We start from the raw sequence: 25,359 nt of genomic DNA, 5'->3' as shown, positions 1-25,359 counted from the left end.
AGAATTCCTATTTCTTTCAAAAAAATAAAATAAAGCAAAGTTTTGTCCGGGTAAAAATAAATTCAAAAAACCTCAAATAATGAATTGTGATAAAAGCAGTTACTTTAGATTTTTTATATCAAACATTTCCAGATTATACATAAATTATTGTGTAAAACTACATTAGTTACCTTAGAGCAGATCTGATAAATTATTTCGTTATTTACCTGTATGTGAATGTAACATTTTAATTTTTACCACACTAAATAGCCGCTAATATCTCTTTGTTAGATTTGCATTATGTTTTTGTTTTGTTATCATTTAAATGATTTTATCAAAATGAAGCTAAATATACGAGTTTATGATTAATGTTACAATTTATCGATTTAGAGTATCGATATCCTATTACAGAGATTATTGTCAGTAAAAAAAAAAAAAGAAATCATAGTTTCATTTCATACCGGTTGTGTTTATACTTATGTCACTCTGAATGGTTGGATTTACGTGGCGAGTCATATAACACACCCACTTGTAAGTTCTGTCATATTTTACAAGGGTCATTTGAATAATATTTAGATTTACCAACGACTCTTAGTGAGCGAATATCTGGCGTGAAGATCTACCAGTCTTATTTCTATCGCAATTCTAGCAGTTTCTAAATTTCTTTAAAGTAAGTAAAAGGTTCACTCCTCGTAAATTTGAAGATGGGATTTGCAAAAACAAGTTTCTAGCTAAGGTTTGTGACTTTTTTTTTGTGCTGGGTGTGATCCTCTGTCTTCCTTCACCCTTAAATTTATAAAAATTGTCCCCTCGCTTATCACATTAATCAGTCATTCAGAACCTAGTAATAATTTATTCAAAAAGTAGATTTAGTAAAGTAAAGTAATTGCCTGTTTCTTTTAGAAGGGCTTTACGTCCAACTTCCAATTAGGTGTCGTGGACGGAGACGACTAGCAAACATACTTACATTGATATGCAAACAATGTGGAACGCTTCACGATTTTGCATATCATCCTTGCGCAGGGGTCATGCTCTGTACCGTTCCAATTTTAGTATATGTACCGCCGAAGCGAGCACGAAAAAGTAGATTTATAAAATGTAAATATGCTATTTATATATAAATGGGAGCGTTACCCTCCTATGGGATCAGCGATAGATCATGAAGGAGAAGCGTAAAGTGGAGCAGGAAACTAGCAGAACATTGGAGGAACCAGCACTGGAGTGTCCTAGTACAACGAAAATCTGCCGCCTTGAACTGTATCCAGAATTGATCTGAGGCTTGCCTCAGTAAGACAGGAAATGAATTGTGCAAAACAGACGGATTTATAAACTTCTTACTTCGAGACCGGTGCTCTTAGGCATAAGACCTAGGCTTCGTTTAGTCCACTAAGCTACTCTAATTCACTCATTTTAGTGATGGGGAACCCAGCTCTGGCAATGGAAGAAATACACAAAACTAAAATATCCGCTTCCTCAGAGGTGAGTACTGTGCTTGGGCCCATTCGCCCCCTGAAAAAATAGGCATTACTCTTTACTTACTATTTTATTTTATAATTTCGTTCATTTAATTATCATTTATAAGTGCTCCATTTTATTCAGATAAGTAGAGCTTTATTAATACGCGTAACTGACAAAAAGACCAATAACAGATATAATAATATATTATTTTAAAAAAAAATATTTTATTGATTAATAAACCATCCTTAATCATAAAAATTTTCGTTCCTGACAATTTGGTTACCATAAATTTTCGTTCCTGACAATTTGGTTTGGTTACCATAAATTTTCCATAGATTTCTTTAAATAAACTTTAAATTTTGCCCACTTGATGTTTTACTTTGAAGGTCGTAAGGATTTATTAAATTTCATTATGCTAAATAAATAAAGACAAAGAGAGAGATAGTGTGAGTATTCGAGGATGGACAAGGAAAGAAAGTTCAGGATGGGAAATAGTTAGTCCTTTGCTACATTGTAGAGAGTAGTCCTTCTTAGGCAGTCTGCCGTGGACGGCTGTATTTGCAGCGTAGAGCGCGAGTGCGTATGAAGGATGTTGTAGCGCCAGGGAGGAGCCGAGCGCCCACTCGTGCCCTTGACTCTCCGCACACTGAAGCAGCCTCACTTCAAGGCCAAAACATCCTTGGTTTACTTTATTTGCCGTGAAATGCTGCTTCCACTTCCGTTTGCTTTCAATTCAATCAGATCTAGTTAGTGTTTACTTTTATTGACTATAGATAGCGTTTTGATTAATCGCCACAATATCGGTCAGATGGGCTAGAAAACCCTACATCGCATTTCTCTCACAATATACGGTCCTCAGATTCCAACAAAAATAAATTTTTATGGGAAAATCTGTTGAAGAAAAGTGTTTACTTTGTGTGACTTTAAATAGAAAATGGATTCAGTTTGTACCGTCAAACTTAAAGGCTCCTTTCCAGCATTAATAATTTGATTTTAAATTCACTGGCTATTAATTTTAGGCTTTAATTTAATGGTTCCGCCGTTGCTCCCATATGTCCTATTTTGTGTAGCTTATTTCCTCTGTTCAATAAAACTTCAAACTTGAATTTTGTAAATAAAAAGTTAATTTACTACCTGTATATTCGGTCTGTATTGCTATATGCGGCCCCAGTCTGGTCTAATACTTGCCCCACAAACTATAAAAAATTACAACGCGTGCAGAATAAATGTTTGAGATTGATTGGGTCCTACCCTCGCTGGACACCAATCGACTACATGCATGCCACACTTGATGTGGCCAGTGTCTCTACGCAAGTGTACCTTCTTTCAGAAAAATTTGTCAGCTTTTGTGAAGCCAGCACACACTTGTATGTATCCAATATAGTTAATTACGATCTAACATCTCTTGCATACAAAAAATACAAACATAAGAGACTAAAACATATTTTGTTTTAGTACTGTTTATTTGTAGTTAAGGTTTTTTTTTTTCTTCTTCTTTTTTCCTTAGAATTTAATATTAATTTTTCTTACTTTGTGTTATTTTAAGCTCTGTTGAGTGTATATAGGCACTATCGCCTGAAACCTCTTTATTCCTGTAAATATGTACATTTTATAATTTGATTTGAAGCCAATAAATATAAATATACCATATGTCCTATCTTGGCTAAAGTTCTACAAGAGAAGGAGCCTTTAAAGGAGGATCTGGATCGTCTTTGATGTACTGCATACTCAGCCAACCTCCGCTCATTTTGGATACTAATTTCTTTCTTGCTTAGCAAAACAGGCTCTTTGTGGTACTACTAGAACCTGTGGGAAGACATGGGGTTTTCGCCCCAAAATGACTCACTGGCTCAATATACGAATAATCATTCCTATTATCACCTACGATGTTGGGTAGTGTGGTGGAGGAAGACTGAACAACAGGCGGCCATCAAGGCGCTGCCAGTGTGCAAACTGGGGATCTTTAGCCGTGTCAGGCATGGTAGGTTCAGGAAGCATCTGTTCAAGCTGGGGCTTATTAATTTGGACCCGTTGTGCAGATTGTGTCTGGAAGAGGAGGAAACGGCCTCATACTTGTTCGATCGTTGCAATCGAGTGATTGCACTATGAAATCTTAGGATCTTGAGACCAAAGGAGGAAATAGCGCAAAAAGTACTAGTAGGGAAAGTCTTCAACCTCTTTAGTAGGGGAGGTTTCATCTACTAAATCCAAAGGGGGAAGGCACAATAAGCCTCTTTTGACTACGTGCCATGGGGCACAGGTCCCGCCCCGCTATTTTAATCCTTAACCTTTCTTGCTTGGACACAGCTTTAAAGCAACCCTGTCATCATCTTCCTAAACATTCAAAATTCCTAAAATACTGCCTCTTCTTAAATGTCACATCACCATTCAGCCACTTCAGCGGAGTAAGATTTCCTTCTGCACAATTTAACCTTTCACTTCTCTCCGACGCCAAATTCACCCCATCCTCTTCTCTTAAGATTCCTCTAAACCAATCTTCACACTCTTGGGTTTATACCTTTCTTTCCTCCACATGAGTAGGTAAGCTTAGACCTTCTCGCTGATTCCATTCACAGCAAAACTAATAAATATAAAATACTGTATAAGTAATAAAACAATTTAAATTGATTATAAAAAAAAATTAATAAAAATATTGCCGTGACCAGGATTCGAACCTGGGTTATTGCGGCCACAACGCAATGTCCTAACCACTAGACGATCACGGCCATCAGGAGAGGTGAAATAAGAGTAACTTTCTAATTCAGGTAGCAGTGACAATTTGTTATCACTATTAATATTCCATAAAAAGTTTTGATAAATTTTCTCAAAAGAAATTTGCGTCTGCAAAATAATTAAATAATAAATGGAGATAAGGACAGTTAATATTGTGTAATCCCCTTAATTGGAAACCTCTTCCGCTGAATTGGCTCCCAGCAATGTAAATGTTTATAATAATTTTCAGCTTCTGATTGAGGAGTCACTATAAATTCTGAAGGTTTTATGAAAAATTATTATTTTTCAAATAACTTCAAAAATGAAAATTGAGTTAGATAACAACTTCAAGTCTTGTTGCTTACAGAACTAAATTCTGTGATTAAAGAAAAGGACGAATCACCAAGTATTAAAAACTTTCTCTTAAATTAGACTAAATCCTTTAATTTTTAATTAATCTCTTACTTTTTTATTTTGTTTTTGTTAAATTACAGATAATTTTGAAAGTCTATAACATCATTTTTAACTTTAAACCCTTCAATACTGTTTTAAAAACTTCAAAGAAATATGTGTAAATTACTTTAATGTTCTCTTACTGAGCAAGAGGAGATGTTGTATTGGTGCAGATAGATGATGTTCCACAAAGTGTTTCCACAAATTTCTTAAAGTATGTGTGTGCACATACGTTCAAAGAAATTAAAAAACGAACAATTGCAGCAAGTTCAAATTCGACATTCCTTTAGGCGCAAACAGAAGATGATTCTACAAGTTTATGGACAAAATAGTGCGACCACATCACTGAAGCCATTTTTTAGTTTTAGATATTCGTAATTCTTTTTAATTTTTCTTACTTTTTGTACATCATTTTTCGGATATACGTATATATTCTGTTTCAACAGTACAACATACATTTATAGTATGTGAAAATTACGTTAAGTCGTTTAGCTTGGTCAGCTTTAATTTTGAAGCCTTAAACAGGAAGAACAGTTATATCATTCGTTAAAAAGTCTTCACCTGATGAAGTACTTAGACATTTTTGTTCCTAGAAGCCTCTTACAGCTCCTAACGAGTCGTTTTTTTTTTGTCCCGAGATAGGACCAGAAAAGGCTTTCGCCGTCAATGAAAAAATAGTAACACCTCATTTGCTAATGCAGTCACTTAGCATTGATCTCATCTCACAAGCACTTCTATAAAGACGCTCCTGCTTCAGGACTTTATAAATGGAAACTGTGAAGTATTAACTTACTAAGGAGTTTGCCAACAGACGGAGTCTCCATTCAAAGGATATTCAAATATCACATTATATTAGCACTTCTATTCTACATTCGCTGCTTATGTATTAACAGGCGGAAGGATATATTGTACACAAAAAAACAGTGCGTATATTAGAAAGAGAGAGGGAAGGGATTAGCTATGAGGTTAGCATACTGGACTCCCACGCAGAGGTCCCGAGTTCGAATCCAGCAGCTGACCCTTAGATTTTCTCTTCCTAGGAGCTTCTTACAGCTCACTGTCCGGTGATGGACAGTGTTGTCTGTAACGAGAGAACACTGTCCGGAAGCCGGCAGTGCACTGAAAAAAGCTCCGGGCGCTAATAACCTCAGCTGTTGATGCGCCAAAAAAAAAAAAAATTAGAGAGAGAAAAAAGTAAAATTCGTAAACTTTTTTTATTTTACATCCTGAGGAAGTTAGCAAAATACTTATTGAAAGATTAACAGAGATTGATCTGTTGTTAGAGATCTCAGCTACCTGAATTAGAAAGTTGCTGTAGTTTCACCTCTCCTGGTGGCCGTGATCGTCTAGTGGTTAGGACATTGCGTTGTGGCCGCAATAACCCAGGTTCGAATCCTGGTCACGGCAATATTTTTATTTTTTTTTATAATCAATTTAAATTGTTTTACTACTAAGTAATACGATTTAAAAAATGTCTTATTAGCAAATTAATTATTAACATTTAAATTTCATGTCGGTAAATGTACTTATTTTGAGGAAAAACACAGTTAAGTCAGAATGAGTTATTGAGTTAATTTTCAACTTTAGAATTTAACAGGCCGAAATCATTCCTTAACTTTTTATTTCTTTTGTTCTGCTTTAAGCTAGAATTCTTTCGACTTCTAATTAGATCCATTTCGTCACCACAAGTACCAGCTCCATAGGTGATGAAACAACTCACCTAGGTTCTCTAGGAATGTTTAAGGAGGAGAAGTGGGAGCCGGCACTAAGGTATAACTGCTCCCTGGCGCCAACTCACCTCCCCATATAATACCCTAAATGTAATTTCGCTAAATGAACCCTTAAGAGTATTCTAGGTAGGGTGTATTCCCCCTTCATCCAGGCTCCAGTGCTTTCCGCTGTTTTTTTTTTTTTTTAGCGCTTCAACAGCTGAGGTTATTAGCGCACGGAGCTTTTTTCAGTACACTGCCGGCCTCCGGACAGTGTTCTCTCGTTACAGACAACACTGTCCATCACCGGACAGTGAGCTGCAAGAAGCTCCTAGAAAGAGAAAATCTAAGGGTTAGCAACTGGATTCGAACCTGGGGCCTCCGCGTGGGAATCGAGTACGCTAACCACATAGCTAATCCCTCCCCTCTTTCCGCTGCTAAAGAAAACCAAGCACTCCACTTTGCTAGGAGCAGAGAGAATCAGGTACAATCTTCCTGGTGTCCAAAGCATTTCTTCTCGCAAATCCTTCCACAAATTGCCCCAAATTTAAAAGCTAGACGGGTTTTAAGTTACGACACTTTTAATCCAGGAAACCCTAGAAACCACCAAGGATGTCAAGCGATTTAGGGAGCCAGTAGATTGGGTTATCCATTCCTTAGCACCCAACTCTAGCGGGATAGCTGCAGTGGGTAGCTTCTCTACTCCATATAGCCGATCTAAGTGCCCCAAATCAGCTCATTTACTTATTGTATTTTACTGTTGACTATGACTAAAAAAAAATTAATTTAGATAAATAAATAAATAATCTTCACAAAATTTAAGATATTGTTGAACAAATGTTACAAAATTAAACTCTCAAATACAAAAGCTCTACTATGACCAACAAATACAGCTTTTGAAAGAAGAAAAGATCAAAAAACATCCAAAATGTAAAGATTTACCGCTTATAACGGATGTGAGTAAAAGAAAGAATTAGTGAACAAGCTCATAATGAGGTTAATACTATTTGATATTGGTCTTGGATTTACGTGTAGAACCTCAATTTAACGCTGTAATTTATACAAATAAAAACTTTTATAATCGTAGTTAAAGAATTAGGCTGCAGAATCATTCTGCGCTTCAAAGAGAGGTTTTAATTGAATTTTATCATCCATTAGGTTATCGATTTTATAACTCCTTTAAAATAAAAGAAAGTTTATTATATTTGGTAAATGAGTTGAATAATTGTGTGTAACTAAAAAATTAGCTCCTGGTGTGTAGATCTAGTGCTCCTTTGAAGTGTTTCAGCAAATACTTAACAAATAACAGTACTTAGTATAAAACAGGAAAAAATGGCCGATCGGAGACTTTAACGCTAGGCTAGGTGACTTAATTTTAGACAGGGATTTTTCGCATAAATATGTTAAAGCCCTTATCTGTCTTCTATCTTTAATTCAATCATTTCAGGAATAAGAACTAATGAAAACCTTTCCTCTTGTTTCACTTTGTACAGTGATCCAAATAAAATCTCTGTAGTTCACCTGGATCAACCACACACAATCTTCTTTAATTGAGGAAATTATTAAAAAATAAAAATAAAAAAAAATACTAGATGCCGTGACCAGGATTCGAACCTGGGTTATTGCGGCCACAACGCAATGTCCTAACCACTAGACGATCACGGCTATCGTAAGAGTTGAAAGTAGATTATCGCTCTGATACAGTCAACGTCAATGACCGTTATATTTTATACATTATAAATTTTAGACTGGGAGTCTGTGTATCTGATTAAAATATCATATTAATTTGTTTGCTAAATGTTTTTTTCATTCAAGTTTTTCATCCTGGGTAAACCTCAATATAACCTGTTAATTGAAAACTCATTTTTGATGTTCTCATCATTTGAGTAATTTTACTGCATTAATTTTCATTAACATTTTTTAGAATTTATTAGATGCCATTAATGATTTTAAATAAAAACAGTACGTTTAAGTTCAAACTTCGATTAAAGTGATTGTTACTTATGCAATAGTCAAGCATTAATAACAATGTGTAATAATTAATCTGAGTTAATATTATATAATATAATTTTCTTCAATTATATTCTTAATCTAGGTGTTCTTCCCACAATGTTGTTTGCATTTAATATAAAGTAGATAAAGATAGGCATATTTTTAAGACTGCCAAAAATTATTAAAGTATTTTAATACAAGTACTCAATTAAAGATCCTACAGTAAATTACACAAAAGAAATCAATAATTACTGTTGAATAATTTACTTGCTATTAACTGCGTGTTATTTGTACCCTCGAATACTTCTGTTAGACGAATTGAAGATTCAAATTTTGTTTTAACTCCGTGATTCAAATTTAAACAGTGACCAACTTAGTCCTTTTCTACATTAATGGGCATGTTATGTGATTACTAAGAATAAAGGGCATTACAGTGATCAATCAGAAAAATAATTTAGAATAGATTTAAAATATAGTGCTTTATTAAGATGTAATGTAGATTTTATCATTATTATAACAAAAAATATTAAAAAAGAAATGGCCAGCAAAGAGGTCCGTGAAATCTAATAAATCCTAAAAAATATAAATGAAAAGTTAATACACTAAAATTGCTCAAATGAAATGAATGAAGTATTAATGAAATGATGGGTAATTTGTTGATTTGTGTACCTTTAAATGTTTAATCAACCATTATACTTATCTTTTTAAACTGTAAGTTTTTTTTTAGAGTATTAGTATAAGAGTTGTTGGCATTATCAAAAGATATGTGCTGTCAACTTGCGTCACTCCTAGGGACCGCTAGTGTGCCTCCCGTAAGGTCAGATTTCAGAACTGTTCAGGTATATAGTTATTGTGAAGTAACGTTAGTTTCCGTGGTCCTATAGCTGATGGTATCTATAAATGAAACTTGACCAGCATTGCAACTAGCACGCCACTAGTACCATTGTTGGCTGTACTCCTGACCATATATTTTGCGCTCTGTAAATCTTAGGCGTCATAATTCTTGTACATCTTATTTAATTGTTTGTTAATCTACTTACTGGATAGCCAACTTGTGACTGATTACCGCAAGAGACCAACTTCATTTTCATTTTCAATGACTTTATGAAATGGCTAGTCTATATTATTCAGCAATAATGATAAATGAATGGTTAGAAGTTGATGCCATAATGTTACCTTAACAATATTCTTCTATTGGTTGGGTGACGTTTCTAATTTTATATAGCAGCTAATTATTAACTAATTTATTAATAATTAATGAAATTTGTTGTACTTTAGTAGATACCGGTTTTTATGATTTATTGTTATTAATAATATTGTAAGCGTTTACTCAGTTGATATCAAATGATTGCCACACGTACACTTGAAAATATCGACAAGATTGCCCAATATTGATTGATTCAACTTCTAAGTGTTTTTAGATCACCCTCAGGACGTCATTCGTCACCCCATTCCAATTTTAATTTTTGGATCGAATTAAACCTTATTTGATAAGAATTGATTATCCGAACGTTTTTGTTGAAATGAGGATTAGTATTTCCACATTTTCCCCGAATAGTGAGATAATATTATTTTATCCAGGAAATCTATTTATATTGTATAAGAAGTTAAATATGTCAATGGAGGATAGCTTGACGAACTAAAGCTCCGTATGCAAGGAGCAAACTGTGTCAAAACTTTTTCTATATTTTTAAATTAAAAAATTAAAATGCGATGTAAGCACTTCTTACTAAAAAGGCAAAGAGAAATTAAACATCAAATACACGTGATTGAAATACTTCCCTTTAACAGCTGTAAGAGTGAGGTGACACTTTAATGTAACGCAATAAAACTCGAACCACTATGTAGACACCAAGATCCACAAAAGCTACATCCACATAGAATTTCGTATCGAACGATAGATAATTCATTAAGTATAAATCGGTTCACGCGTCAATAATTTGAACGATTGCAGAACATCCCTTAGTTGGTGAAAGAGCAAGATACCATTTTAATGACAAGTAGAAAAACCCCAACTTCCCGGCAAACATTATCGAAATCGGGATAAGATTCAAAGAGTAAAAATAAAAAGTTTTAGAGGGGGCCTTACTTACGTGGGGCAAACGTCTCTCCCTGCGTTCAGCGTCGAGACCAACAAATGTCAAATCTTTTATGTAAATTTAACCTTCTACCTATTATAACTTGAACATTGTTTATAATAGTTATAGAGAAAATTTTCTCAACAATTCGGTAAAAACCTCATTAAAATCTGAACAATACGAACAGAGATATAGTGGTTAGAAAGTTGAACGATTTACAAAACCTCCAAAATTTAACTTACTGTATCTCTGTAACTATTATCCCTAAAACAATGTAGTTTATGCCAGTTATAGAGTTTAGTTTTCTCTACAATTCGATACAGAATTCATTAATATCGGAACAATATAAAGAGAGCTATAAAGGTTTGAAATTTGAACTATTTACAAAACCTCCAGAATTTCACCTCATTAACTATTATAATTAGAGCATTGTTGTCTGTACCGAAAGAACACTTCCCAGAGGCCGGCAGTGTATTGAAATAAATCATTACCATTAATGCCAGATTTTGACTTGTTTTTTAAGTCATGCACGACAAATTGATATACTCGAGAAAAAAGAAACAAATCGCTAAACAATAAATGACCAGAAATTGTTAGATAATAATTTAATATTGTGGAAGGAATGACGAAATAAATAAATGAATTTAATACCAAGAAAACAGGATACATTAGTCTAATATTGATGACCTAGTCAAGACCTCAAATTATAAATAATGTTTTACAATAAGAAACAAAAAGAAGTAATACACATATTGCAATGTAAACAATTTTTATTGTTTGGATAAATAACATTATTGACTTTAAATTCTTTTTGACAAAATAGTTTTCATTTTGATTTAATTCTCCGCTTGAAAATTTTTGTAGATACTGGATAAAAGTTAAAATTTAAATGAGGAACAACAAAACGTTTTCATTCTAAATCTGCCGAGAGCCTAAAGCCAACTTTTCAGATTTTTGGTGAATGCCAACGAAATAGCTACCTGATAGATAATAAATAATAAAACAAATAGTCAATTTTCTATTGTGGCATTGGGTTTTTTGCCCCTTCTTCCGACATACCCTAAGTAGAGGGAAAATGGCGGTTCTGGCGCACCTAAATTGTGCCAGATCCAAACACCTCCAAATCTAACCGGGTAATCATCGAGTTCAACGAAGCTGTAAGCCATACCCATCAGCACCATTCTACCCCCACCTATCATCGAATTTGACGAGGCTGAAATCCGCACCATCAAAAAAAAAAAAGGATTCGTTTTAAAAGATCTAAAGATTTAAATCGGATAGATATACTCAGATCTCAGAACTGTTAAATAATAATTTTGTTCAGAATAATGTTTGAAATAAATAGGTTTATGACAGAGAAGTTTAAAATAAACAACAGACTAAACGGTTTTATTATTTTCGAAAAATGAGTTTAAAAAAGAACTCACACAAAACAAATAGGGTGAAGCGACCGGTAATTTAGAGCTTAAGAAAAAATTCGGGTTTCGGTTAGAATATCTTCCGTTATTTTGGCTCCAGGTGTCGGTTGGTACAATTGTGCCGCTCCATTAGATTGTATTATGTATTATTAATATTTAAATAGCAGTAAATTCGATTTTTATGCCAACCAAAAATTATTACTTTTTTTAAAGTATTTCAATGACCCGCTGATTGACATACCGAATTTTCGGTGGTACCAGTGTTTGACAGGGGTGGGACCAGTGATTGACAACAAGTATATTCCTGAATCGACCTAAAAAATTAAAAATACCTAAATCACTGTTCCACTTAGATTTTTAACAAAAAATCAGTCTTATTCATAATTAATAACAATCGGTTTTTAAATTGGCCTACCTAAATCATGTAATACTCCTTAACAAAAACTTACAGTTTAAAATGTTAAGTATAAGGGTTGATTAAACGCCAAAAGGTACACAAATCAGCAAGTACCCAACATTTCATTAATACTTCATTGATATTATTTAAGTAATTTTACCGCATTAATTTTCATTAATATTTTTTAAGAATTTATTAGATGTCACATACCCTTATGCTGGCCATTTTCATCTACAAAATATTTGTTCAAGTAGCACACCATTTAACTTAGATTGACTGTAATATCTATTTATCTATAATAATCAAACTATTGATTACAGGTAAAAAAGAGAACGTTATAAAAAATAAAAAAATATGAGGCTAAAAAATTCATAAAATTTTTTAAAAATTGCTTACACCAACATTCGTACATCAATGATTTTATTTATTTATTTTTATTTTTAAATAAAAATCGTCGGTTTAAGTTCTTTCTTCGGTTAAAGTAATTGTTATTTTATGTAGTAGTCAAACGTTTGTAATAATAAGTAATAAATAATCTGGCTTTATCGCAAATAATATAGTTTTCTTCTATTACATTCTCAATCTAGGTGTTCTTCCCACAATGTTGTATACATGTAATATAAAATAAATAAGATATGCATATTTTTAGGACAGCTAATTATTCCAGTATTTTTCCATAAGTAAAATTAGGGGAACTAAATTAAATTACAATTGAGAAATGAATAAATAATGTTGAATAATCTACTTGTTATTAACTGTGTGTTATTTGTCATCACGAATATTTCGGTAAGACGAATTCAAGACTGAAATATTGTTTTAAATCCTCCGTGATTCAAATTTAAACAGTAGCCGACTCTAAATTTGTCTTTTTCTAATTTAACATGCATGTATATGTGACAACTTCAGAATCAGAAGAATAATTTGGAATAGAGTTAAAATAAAGTACCTATTTATACGAAGATATAATATACATTTTATCACAATTATAACTATTATGAATGAACTGGCCAGCATAAGGGTATGTGACATCTAATAAATTCTTAAAAAATATTAATGAAAATTAATGCGGTAAAATTACTTAAATAATATCAATGAAGTATTAATGAAATGTTGGGTACTTGCTGATTTGTGTACCTTTTGGCGTTTAATCAACCCTTATACTTAACATTTTAAACTGTAAGTTTTTGTTAAGGAGATTTTTGTACCTTTTGGATAGATTTTCCTTTTTGTCTATTAGCAAAGTTACGTCTGCTTTACAGATTTTTTTAAAAATTTGGAATAAGCTATTCTATCATTATAACCTGATATGGTGTTAAATCGGAACCGTAACTACCACTGGAGAGATCTTTTTAAAGAATGGTTATAGTTGCGGTCCCCAAACCATCCTCAATAACCATTTTTTTTTGAGAAAGCGTTTTGAATAAAATAGGAAGGTATTTTTACGTAAATAGCAAAATTAAACTGCGATTTCAGTACTTCCTTTTAAGAGGAGCAAGAAAAATAAACTGCGATTACAGTACTTCTCCCTAAAAGGCAAAGATTTTGAATCGAACGACAATTCATTAATGTAAATCGGTTCACTCATTGATAATTTTAACGATTGCAGTACTTCCTCTTAGTAGGTGTAAGAGCATGATGGCACTTCACAGCCATGTAGAGGAGCTTTAATCACTTCTTCGTGCTAAATTTTATCAAAATCGGACTAAGCTTTGTAGAAATATTAGTAATAATAGTTTTAGAAAGGGCCTTATTTGGGTGGGGCAAACTTCCCTTCTTATGAGGCATAGCGTCGAGACTTTTAAAGTACAAATCTGTACAAAATTTTGATTCGAATGACACTTCATTCATGAAAATCGGTTCACGTGTCGATAATTTGAAACGATTGCTATACTTCCCCTTAACAAGTGTAAGAGCAGATCGTCGCTTTATTGTTATGTAGGGGAGCCCTAACCCTATCATCCTATCAAATTTTATCAAAATCGGGCCAAGATTTACAGAGTAATTAGTAATAATAATTTTGGAGGGGGCCTTACATAAAGGGGGCTAACTCCTCTCCCATTCGATGTATAGGGCCGAGACCCCCAAAAGGCACATCTACATAAAATTCCGAATCGAATGACACCTCATTCATGAAAATCGGTTCACGCGTTTAGGCGCTACGTTGTTTACAAAAAAGGTAACAACAAGAACAACAAGAAGAAGAAGAAGAAGAAGAACAAGAACAAGAACATTTTTTGAAAAAGCCGTTTTTGCTCATTTTCGGCAACTTTTTTCTCGAAACCTATTAGATCTGGGTGGTTGCAAAAAAATTACAGCTATAAAGGAGTGTTTGCTCTATATTTTAAAGAAAATTTGGAAATTTTATCTTTTATAGAAAAAGAGAAAAAAATTGTCAAAGTTGGGTGTTTTTCAACGTTACGCTTTTTCGTGCAGTTTTTGATGGTCAACCCTTATACAACTGTCCTACCGGACAGTTTTAATTTATCAAAATTACGCTTTTTCATACAGTTATTGACGATCAACCCTTATACAACTATCCCACCGGAGATTTTAATTTCGTACAAACCTTCTACGGCATCTGCGTCATTCAATTATCGAGAAACATCATTATACAAAACGTTCAAACTATTATTGGTTACTTTGGCTCAAGAAACAGTTCGCTTATCCTTCTTGCAATGATAGGATGACGGTTCCGGAATGCTTTCTACCAAGATCTACCTACTAGGTTATAATTGAAAGGGTTCGGAATATACAGTTTTTTAATAAGTAGCCACACACTCATCAGTAGATGGCTATTAGCGATAAGAAACCCAGCTCTGGCAACGGACGTGATCCACAATAATAAAAGAAATCTTTTTCCGCAGAGCAGAGTACTGTACATGGCTCCATTCGTCTGCTGACTGTAGATTTACCATTCACTTTGTACAGTAGGGTAACTCGAGCGACTGGGTGTTTTTTAGCAGCTTTACTAATTGATGTTCCTTGACCTAAAACTACCGCCCGCAGTTAACAACACATTATTGGCATTTTACTGAGTAGTATGCCATAGTTTCCTTGAGTACAGATCCGTTAGTTGAAAAGATATTGAGAGTTGAAATTTTTTTGGGTCATGGTTTTGCTGTGTGAATTATAAGGGCCCCATTTCAACTATCATTATCTTCTCAACTAATGGTTCTGTACTCAAGAAAACTATAGCATACTACTCAGTAAAACAGAGTGTGTAAGAGCAAAAAATTTTACACGAATAATCTGTGGTTTACTGTGGGAGTTATGAGGGCACCATTTTACAGCAAAACCATGAAACAAAGAAATTTCAACTCTCAATATCTTCTCAACTAACGGATCTGTACTCAAGAACACTATAGCATACTACTCAATAAAACAGAGTGTGTATGAGCACAAAATTTCATACGAATAATCTGTTGTTTACTGTGGGAATTGTTAGGGCCCGATTTTACAGCTAAACCATGACCCAAAAAAATTTCAACTCTCAATATCTTCTCAACTAACGGATCTGTACTCAAGAAAACTATAGCATACTACTCAGTAAAACAGAGTGTGTAGGAGCACAAACTTTCATACGAATAATCTGTTGTTTACTGTGGGAATTGTTAGGGCCCGATTTCACAGCAAAACCATGACCCAAAAAAATTTCAACTGTCATTATCTTCTCAACTAATGGTTCTATACTGAAAAAACATATAGCATACTCCTCAGTAAAACAGAGTGTGTAAGAGCACAAAATTTCATACGAACATTCTGTTGTTTACGGTGGGAGTTATGAGGGCCCCATTTTACAGCAAAACCATGACCCAAAAAAATTTCAACTCTCAATATCTTCTCAACTAACGGATCTGTACTCAAGAAAACTATAACATACTACTCAGTAAAACAGAGTGTGTAAGAGCACAAAATTTCATACGAATAATCTGTTGTTTACTGTGGCAGTTATGAGGGCCCCATTTTACAGCAAAACCATGACCCATAAAAATTACAACTCTCAATATCTTCTAAACTAACGGATCTGTATTAAAGAAAACTACAGCATATTACTCAGTAAAACAGACTGTGTAAGAGCACAAAATTTTATACGGAAAATCTGTGGTTTACTGTGGCAGTTATGAGGGCACCATTGTACAGCAAAACCATGACCCAAAAAAATTTCACTTCTCAATAACTTCTCAACTAACGGCTCTGTACTCAAGAACACTATAGCATACTATTCACTAAAAAAGAGTGTGTACGAGCACAAAGTTTCATACGAATAATCTGTTGTTTACTGTGGGAGTTATAAGGGCCCCATTTTACAGCTAAACCATGACCCAAAAAAATTTCAACTGTCATTATCTTCTCAATTCATGGTTCTATACTGAAAAAAACTGTAGCATACTCCTCAGTAAAACAGAGTGTGTATGAGCACAAAATTTCATACGAATAATCTGTTGTTTACTGTGGCAGTTATGAGGGCCCCATTTTACAGCAAAACCATGACCCATAAAAATTTCAACTCTCAATATCTTCTCAACTAACGGATCTGTACTCAAGAAAACCAAAGCATACTACTCAGTAAAACAGAGTGTGTAGGAGCACAAACTTTCATACGAATAATCTGTTGTTTACTGTGGGAATAGTTAAGGCCCGATTTCACAGCAAAACCATGACCCAAAAAAATTTCAACTGTCATTATCTTCTCAACTAATGGTTCTATACTGAAAAAACATATAGCATACTCCTCAGTAAAACAGAGTGTGTAAGAGCACAAAATTTCATACGAACATTCTGTTGTTTACGGTGGGAATTGTTAGGGCCCGATTTCACAGCAAAACCATGACCCAAAAAAATTTCAACTGTCATTATCTTCTCAACTAATGGTTCTATACTGAAAAAACATATAGCATACTCCTCAGTAAAACAGAGTGTGTAAGAGCACAAAGTTTCATACGAATAATCTGTTGTTTACTGTGGGAGTTATGAGGGCACCATTGTACAGCAAAACCATGACACAAAAAAATTTCACTTCTCAATAACTTCTCAACTAACGGATCTGTACTCAAGAACACTATAGCATACTATTCACTAAAAAAGAGTGTGTACGAGCACAAAGTTTCATACGAATAATCTGTTGTTTACTGTGGGAGTTATAAGGGCCCCATTTTACAGCTAAACCAGGTCCCAAAAAAATTTCAACTGTCATTATCTTCTCAATTAATGGTTCTATACTGAAAAAAACTGTAGCATACTCCTCAGTAAAACAGAGTGTGTAAGAGGACAAAATTTCATACGAATATTCTGTTGTTTACTGTGAGAGTTATGAGGGCACCATTTTACAGCAAAACCATGACCCAAAAAGATTTCAACTCTCAATATCTTCTCAACTAACGGATCTGTACTCAAGAACACTATAGCATACTACTCAATAAAACAGAGTGTGTATGAGCACAAAATTTCATACGAATAATCTGTTGTTTACTGTGGCAGTTATGAGGGCCCCATTTTACAGGAAAACCATGACCCATAAAAATTTCAACTCTCAATATCTTCTCAACTAACGGATCTGTACTCAAGAAAACTATAGCATACTACTCAGTAAAACAGAGTGTGTAGGAGCACAAACTTTCATACGAATAATCTGTTGTTTACTGTGGGAATTGTTAGGGCCCGATTTCACAGCAAAACCATGACCCAAAAAAATTTCAACTGTCATTATCTTCTCAACTAATGGTTCTATACTGAAAAAACATATAGCATACTCCTCAGTAAAACAGAGTGTGTAACAGCACAAAATTTCATACGAACATTCTGTTGTTTACGGTGGGAGTTATGAGGGCCCCATTTTACAGCAAAACCATAACCCAAAAAAATTTCAACTCTCAATATCTTCTCAACTAACGGATCTGTACTCAAGAAACTATAGCATACTACTCAGTAAAACAGAGTGTGTAAGAGCACAAAATTTCATACGAATAATCTGTTGTTTACTGTGGAAGTTATGAGGGCACCATTTTACAGCAAAACCATGAAACAAAGAAATTTCAACTCTCAATATCTTCTCAACTAACGGATCTGTACTCAAGAACACTATAGCATACTACTCAATAAAACAGAGTGTGTATGAGCACAAACTTTCATACGAATAATCTGTTGTTTACTGTGGGAATTGTTAGGGCCCGATTTCACAGCAAAACCATGACCCAAAAAAATTTCAACTGTCATTATCTTCTCAACTAATGGTTCTATACTGAAAAAACATATAGCATACTCCTCAGTAAAACAGAGTGTGTAACAGCACAAAATTTCATACGAACATTCTGTTGTTTACGGTGGGAGTTATGAGGGCCCCATTTTACAGCAAAACCATGACCCAAAAAAATTTCAACTCTCAATATCTTCTCAACTAACGGATCTGTACTCAAGAAACTATAGCATACTACTCAGTAAAACAGAGTGTGTAAGAGCACAAAATTTCATACGAATAATCTGTTGTTTACTGTGGAAGTTATGAGGGCACCATTTTACAGCAAAACCATGAAACAAAGAAATTTCAACTCTCAATATCTTCTCAACTAACGGATCTGTACTCAAGAACACTATAGCATACTACTCAATAAAACAGAGTGTGTATGAGCACAAACTTTCATACGAATAATCTGTTGTTTACTGTGGGAATTGTTAGGGCCCGATTTCACAGCAAAACCATGACCCAAAAAAATTTCAACTGTCATTATCTTCTCAACTAATGGTTCTATACTGAAAAAACATATAGCATACTCCTCAGTAAAACAGAGTGTGTAACAGCACAAAATTTCATACGAACATTCTGTTGTTTACGGTGGGAGTTATGGGGGCCCCATTTTACAGCTAAACCATGACCCAAAAAAATTTCAACTCTCAATATCTTCTGAACTAACGGATCTGTACTCAAGAAAACTATAACATACTACTCAGTAAAACAGAGTGTGTAAGAGCACAAAATTTCATACGAATAATCTGTTGTTTACTGTGGCAGTTATGAGGGCCCCATTTTACAGCAAAACCATGACCCATAAAAATTACAACTTTCAATATCTTCTAAACTAACGGATCTGTACTAAAGAAAACTACAGCATATTACTCAGTAAAACAGACTGTGTAAGAGCACAAAATTTTATACGGAAAATCTGTAGTTTACTGTGGCAGTTATGAGGGCACCATTGTACAGCAAAACCATGACCCAAAAAAATTTCACTTCTCAATAACTTCTCAACTAACGGATCTGTACTCAAGAACACTATAGCATACTATTCACTAAAAAAGAGTGTGTACGAGCACAAAGTTTCATACGAATAATCTGTTGTTTACTGTGGGTGTTATAAGGGCCCCATTTTACAGCTAAACCATGACCCAAAAAAATTTCAACTGTCATTATCTTTCAATTAATGGTTCTATACTGAAAAAAACTGTAGCATACTCCTCAGTAAAACAGAGTGTGTAAGAGGACAAAATTTCATACGAATATTCTGTTGTTTACTGTGAGAGTTATGAGGGCCCCATTTTACAGCAAAACCATGACCCAAAAAAATTTCAACTCTCAATATCTTCTCAACTAACGGATCTGTACTCAAGAAACTATAGCATACTACTCAGTAAAACAGAGTGTGTATGAGCACAAAATTTCATACGAATAATCTGTTGTTTACTGTGGCAGTTATGAGGGCCCCATTTTACAGCAAAACCATGACCCATAAAAATTTCAACTCTCAATATCTTCTCAACTAACGGATCTGTACTCAAGAAAACCATAGCATACTACTCAGTAAAACAGAGTGTGTAGGAGCACAAACTTTCATACGAATAATCTGTTGTTTACTGTGGGAATTGTTAGGGCCCGATTTCACAGCAAAACCATGACCCAAAAAAATTTCAACTGTCATTATCTTCTCAACTAATGGTTCTATACTGAAAAAACATATAGCATACTCCTCAGTAAAACAGAGTGTGTAACAGCACAAAATTTCATACGAACATTCTGTTGTTTACGGTGGGAGTTATGAGGGCCCCATTTTACAGCAAAACCATGACCCAAAAAAATTTCAACTCTCAATATCTTCTCAACTAACGGATCTGTACTCAAGAAACTATAGCATACTACTCAGTAAAACAGAGTGTGTAAGAGCACAAAATTTCATACGAATAATCTGTTGTTTACTGTGCAAGTTATGAGGGCACCATTTTACAGCAAAACCATGAAACAAAGAAATTTCAACTCTCAATATCTTCTCAACTAACGGATCTGTACTCAAGAACACTATAGCATACTACTCAATAAAACAGAGTGTGTATGAGCACAAACTTTCATACGAATAATCTGTTGTTTACTGTGGGAATTGTTAGGGCCCGATTTCACAGCAAAACCATGACCCAAAAAAATTTCAACTGTCATTATCTTCTCAACTAATGGTTCTATACTGAAAAAACATATAGCATACTCCTCAGTAAAACAGAGTGTGTAACAGCACAAAATTTCATACGAACATTCTGTTGTTTACGGTGGGAGTTATGGGGGCCCCATTTTACAGCTAAACCATGACCCAAAAAAATTTCAACTCTCAATATCTTCTGAACTAACGGATCTGTACTCAAGAACACTATAGCATACTACTCAGTGAAACAGAGTGGGTAAAAGCACAAAATTTCATACGAATACTCTGTTGTTTACTGTGGGAGTTATGAGGGCCCCATTTTACAGCAAAACCATGACCCAAAAAAATTTCAACTCTCAATATCTTCTCAACTAACGGATCTGTACTCAAGAAAACTATAACATACTACTCAGTAAAACAGAGTGTGTAAGAGCACAAAATTTCATACGAATAATCTGTTGTTTACTGTGGCAGTTATGAGGGCCCCATTTTACAGCAAAACCATGACCCATAAAAATTACAACTCTCAATATCTTCTAAACTAACGGATCTGTACTAAAGAAAACTACAGCATATTACTCAGTAAAACAGACTGTGTAAGAGCACAAAATTTTATACGGAAAATCTGTAGTTTACTGTGGCAGTTATGAGGGCACCATTGTACAGCAAAACCATGACCCAAAAAAATTTCACTTCTCAATAACTTCTCAACTAACGGATCTGTACTCAAGAAGACTATAGCATACTATTCACTAAAAAAGAGTGTGTACGAGCACAAAGTTTCATACGAATAATCTGTTGTTTACTGTGGGTGTTATAAGGGCCCCATTTTACAGCTAAACCATGACCCAAAAAAATTTCAACTGTCATTATCTTTCAATTAATGGTTCTATACTGAAAAAAACTGTAGCATACTCCTCAGTAAAACAGAGTGTGTAAGAGGACAAAATTTCATACGAATATTCTGTTGTTTACTGTGAGAGTTATGAGGGCCCCATTTTACAGCAAAACCATGACCCAAAAAAATTTCAACTCTCAATATCTTCTCAACTAACGGATCTGTACTCAAGAAAACTATAGCATACTACTCAGTAAAACAGAGTGTGTAGGAGCACAAACTTTCATACGAATAATCTGTTGTTTACTGTGGGAATTGTTAGGGCCCGATTTTACAGCTAAACCATGACCCAAAAAAATTTCAACTCTCAATATCTTCTCAACTAACGGATCTGTACTCAAGAAAACTATAGCATACTACTCAATAAAACAGACTGTGTAAGAGCAAAAAATTTTACACGAATAATCTGTGGTTAACTGTGGGAGTTATGAGGGCACCATTTTACAGCAAAACCATGAAACAAAGAAATTTCAACTCTCAATATCTTCTCAACTAACGGATCTGTACTCAAGAACACTATAGCATACTACTCAATAAAACAGAGTGTGTATGAGCACAAAATTTCATACGAATAATCTGTTGTTTACTGTGGCAGTTATGAGGGCCCCATTTTACAGGAAAACCATGACCCATAAAATTTCAACTCTCAATATCTTCTCAACTAACGGATCTGTACTCAAGAAAACTATAGCATACTACTCAGTAAAACAGAGTGTGTAGGAGCACAAACTTTCATACGAATAATCTGTTGTTTACTGTGGGAATTGTTAGGGCCCGATTTCACAGAAAAACCATGACCCAAAAAAATTTCAACTGTCATTATCTTCTCAACTAATGGTTCTATACTGAAAAAACATATAGCATACTCCTCAGTAAAACAGAGTGTGTAACAGCACAAAATTTCATACGAACATTCTGTTGTTTACGGTGGGAGTTATGAGGGCCCCATTTTACAGCAAAACCATAACCCAAAAAAATTTCAACTCTCAATATCTTCTCAACTAACGGATCTGTACTCAAGAAACTATAGCATACTACTCAGTAAAACAGAGTGTGTAAGAGCACAAAATTTCATACGAATAATCTGTTGTTTACTGTGGAGGTTATGAGGGCCCCATTTTACAGCTAAACCATGACCCAAAAAAATTTCAACTCTCAATATCTTCTCAACTAACGGATCTGTACTCAAGAAAACTATAGCATACTACTCAGTAAAACAGAGTGTGTAGGAGCACAAACTTTCATACGAATAATCTGTTGTTTACTGTGGGAATTGTTAGGGCCCGATTTTACAGCTAAACCATGACCCAAAAAAATTTCAACTCTCAATATCTTCTCAACTAACGGTTCTGTACTCAAGAACACTATAGCATACTACTCAATAAAACAGAGTGTGTATGAGCACAAAATTTCATACGAATAATCTGTTGTTTACGGTGGGAGTTATGAGTGCCTCCTTTTAATGCAAAACTATGACCCAAAAAAATTTCAACTCTCAATATCTTCTCAACTGACGGATCTGTATTTAAGAAAACTATAGCATACTACTCAGTAAAACAGAGTGTGTACGAGCACAAAGTTTCAAACGAATAATCTGTTGTTTACTGTGGGAGTTATAAGGGCCCCATTTTACAGCTAAACCATGACCCAAAAAAATTTCAACTGTCATTATCTTCTCAATTAATGGTTCTATACTGAAAAAAACTGTAGCATACTCCTCAGTAAAACAGAGTGTGTAAGAGGACAAAATTTCATTCGAATAATCTGTTGTTTACTGTGAGAGTTATGAGGGCACCATTTTACAGCAAAACCATGACCCAAAAAAATTTCAACTCTCAATATCTTCTCAACTAACGGATCTGTACTCAAGAAAACTATAGCGTACTACTCAGTAAAACAGAGTGTGTAAGAGCACAAAATTTCATACGAATAATCTGTTATTTACTGTGGGAGTTATGAGGGCACCATTGTACAGCAAAACCATGACCCAAAAAAATTTCAATTCTCAATATCTTCTCAACTAACGGATCTGTACTCATGAAAACTATAGCATACTACTCAGTAATACAGAGTGTGTAGGAGCATAAAATTTCATACGAATAATCTGTTGTTTACCGTGAGATTTATGAGGGCACCATTTTACAGCAAAACCATGACCCAAAAAAATTTCAACTCTCAATATCTTCTCAACTAACGGATCTGTACTAAAGAAAACTACAGCATATTACTCAGTAAAACAGACTGTGTAAGAGCACAAAATTTTATACAAATAATCTGTGGTTTACTGTGGCAGTTATGAGGGCCACATTATACAGCAAAACCATGACCCAAAAAAATTTCAACTCACAATATCTTCTCAACTAACGGATCTGTACTCAAGAAAACTATAGCGTACTACTCAGTAAAACAGAGTGTGTAAGAGCACAAAATTTCATACGAATAATCTGTGGTTTACTGTGGGAATTGTTAGGGCCCGATTTCACAGCAAAACCATGACTCAAAAAAATTTCAACTGTCATCATCTTCTTAACTAATGGTTCTATACTGAAGAAAACTATAGCATACTACTCAGTAAAACAGAGTGGGTATGAGCACAAAATTTCATACGAATAATCTGTTGTTTACGGTGGGAGTTATGAGGGCCTCCTTTTAATGCAAAACCATGACCCAAAAAAATTTCAACTCTCAATATCTTCTCAACTGACGGATCTGTATTTAAGAAAACTATAGCATACTACTCAGTAAAACAGAGTGTGTAACAGCACAAAATTTCATACGAATAATCTGTTGTTTACTGTGGAAGTTATGAGTGCCCCATTTTACAGCAAAACCATGACCCAAAAAAATTTCAACTCTCAATATCTTCTCAACTAACTGATCTGTACTCAAGAAAACTATAGCATACTACTCACTAAAACAGAGTGTGTAAGAGCACAAAATTTCATATGAATAATCTGTTGTTTACTGTGAGAGTTATGAGGGCACCATTTTACAGCAAAACCATGACCCAAAAAAATTTCAACTGTCATTATCTTCTCAATTCATGGTTCTATACTGAAAAAAACTGTAGCATACTCCTCAGTAAAACAGAGTGTGTATGAGCACAAAATTTCATACGAATAATCTGTTGTTTACTGTGGCAGTTATGAGGGCCCCATTTTACAGCAAAACCATGACCCATAAAAATTTCAACTCTCAATATCTTCTCAACTAACGGATCTGTACTCAAGAAAACCATAGCATACTACTCAGTAAAACAGAGTGTGTAGGAGCACAAACTTTCATACGAATAATCTGTTGTTTACTGTGGGAATTGTTAGGGCCCGATTTCACAGCAAAACCATGACCCAAAAAAATTTCAACTGTCATTATCTTCTCAACTAATGGTTCTATACTGAAAAAACATATAGCATACTCCTCAGTAAAACAGAGTGTGTAACAGCACAAAATTTCATACGAACATTCTGTTGTTTACGGTGGGAGTTATGAGGGCCCCATTTTACAGCAAAACCATGACCCAAAAAAATTTCAACTCTCAATATCTTCTCAACTAACGGATCTGTACTCAAGAAACTATAGCATACTACTCAGTAAAACAGAGTGTGTAAGAGCACAAAATTTCATACGAATAATCTGTTGTTTACTGTGGAAGTTATGAGGGCACCATTTTACAGGAAAACCATGAAACAAAGAAATTTCAACTCTCAATATCTTCTCAACTAACGGATCTGTACTCAAGAACACTATAGCATACTACTCAATAAAACAGAGTGTGTATGAGCACAAACTTTCATACGAATAATCTGTTGTTTACTGTGGGAATTGTTAGGGCCCGATTTCACAGCAAAACCATGACCCAAAAAAAT

General features: G+C 34.4%; 3 non-coding genes and 1 pseudogene across 3 annotated transcripts; 1 reads left to right on the top strand and 3 right to left on the bottom strand.

The window, feature by feature from the left end:
* Positions 1–957: 957 nt before the first annotated feature.
* On the bottom strand, positions 958–1,056 carry LOC141456612 (U6 spliceosomal RNA; annotated as a pseudogene).
* A 3,035-nt stretch (positions 1,057–4,091) lies between these two features.
* TRNAH-GUG (transfer RNA histidin (anticodon GUG)) lies at positions 4,092–4,163 on the bottom strand. The gene has a single exon. It is a non-coding gene; the product is annotated as a tRNA-His (tRNA).
* Positions 4,164–5,937: 1,774 nt separating this feature from the next.
* On the top strand, positions 5,938–6,009 carry TRNAH-GUG (transfer RNA histidin (anticodon GUG)). Its single transcript has one exon. It is a non-coding gene; the product is annotated as a tRNA-His (tRNA).
* A 1,895-nt stretch (positions 6,010–7,904) lies between these two features.
* On the bottom strand, positions 7,905–7,976 carry TRNAH-GUG (transfer RNA histidin (anticodon GUG)). Its single transcript has one exon. It is a non-coding gene; the product is annotated as a tRNA-His (tRNA).
* Positions 7,977–25,359: the final 17,383 nt, after the last annotated feature.

The sequence above is a fragment of the Rhodnius prolixus genome, unplaced genomic scaffold, assembly GCF_049639745.1.
Source record: "Rhodnius prolixus isolate KJV_2025 unplaced genomic scaffold, Rpr scaffold_4, whole genome shotgun sequence".
Lineage (NCBI taxonomy): Eukaryota > Metazoa > Arthropoda > Insecta > Hemiptera > Reduviidae > Rhodnius > Rhodnius prolixus.
The sequence above is the reverse complement of the archived record's forward strand: the minus strand, read 5'-3'. Positions and strand labels throughout refer to the sequence as shown.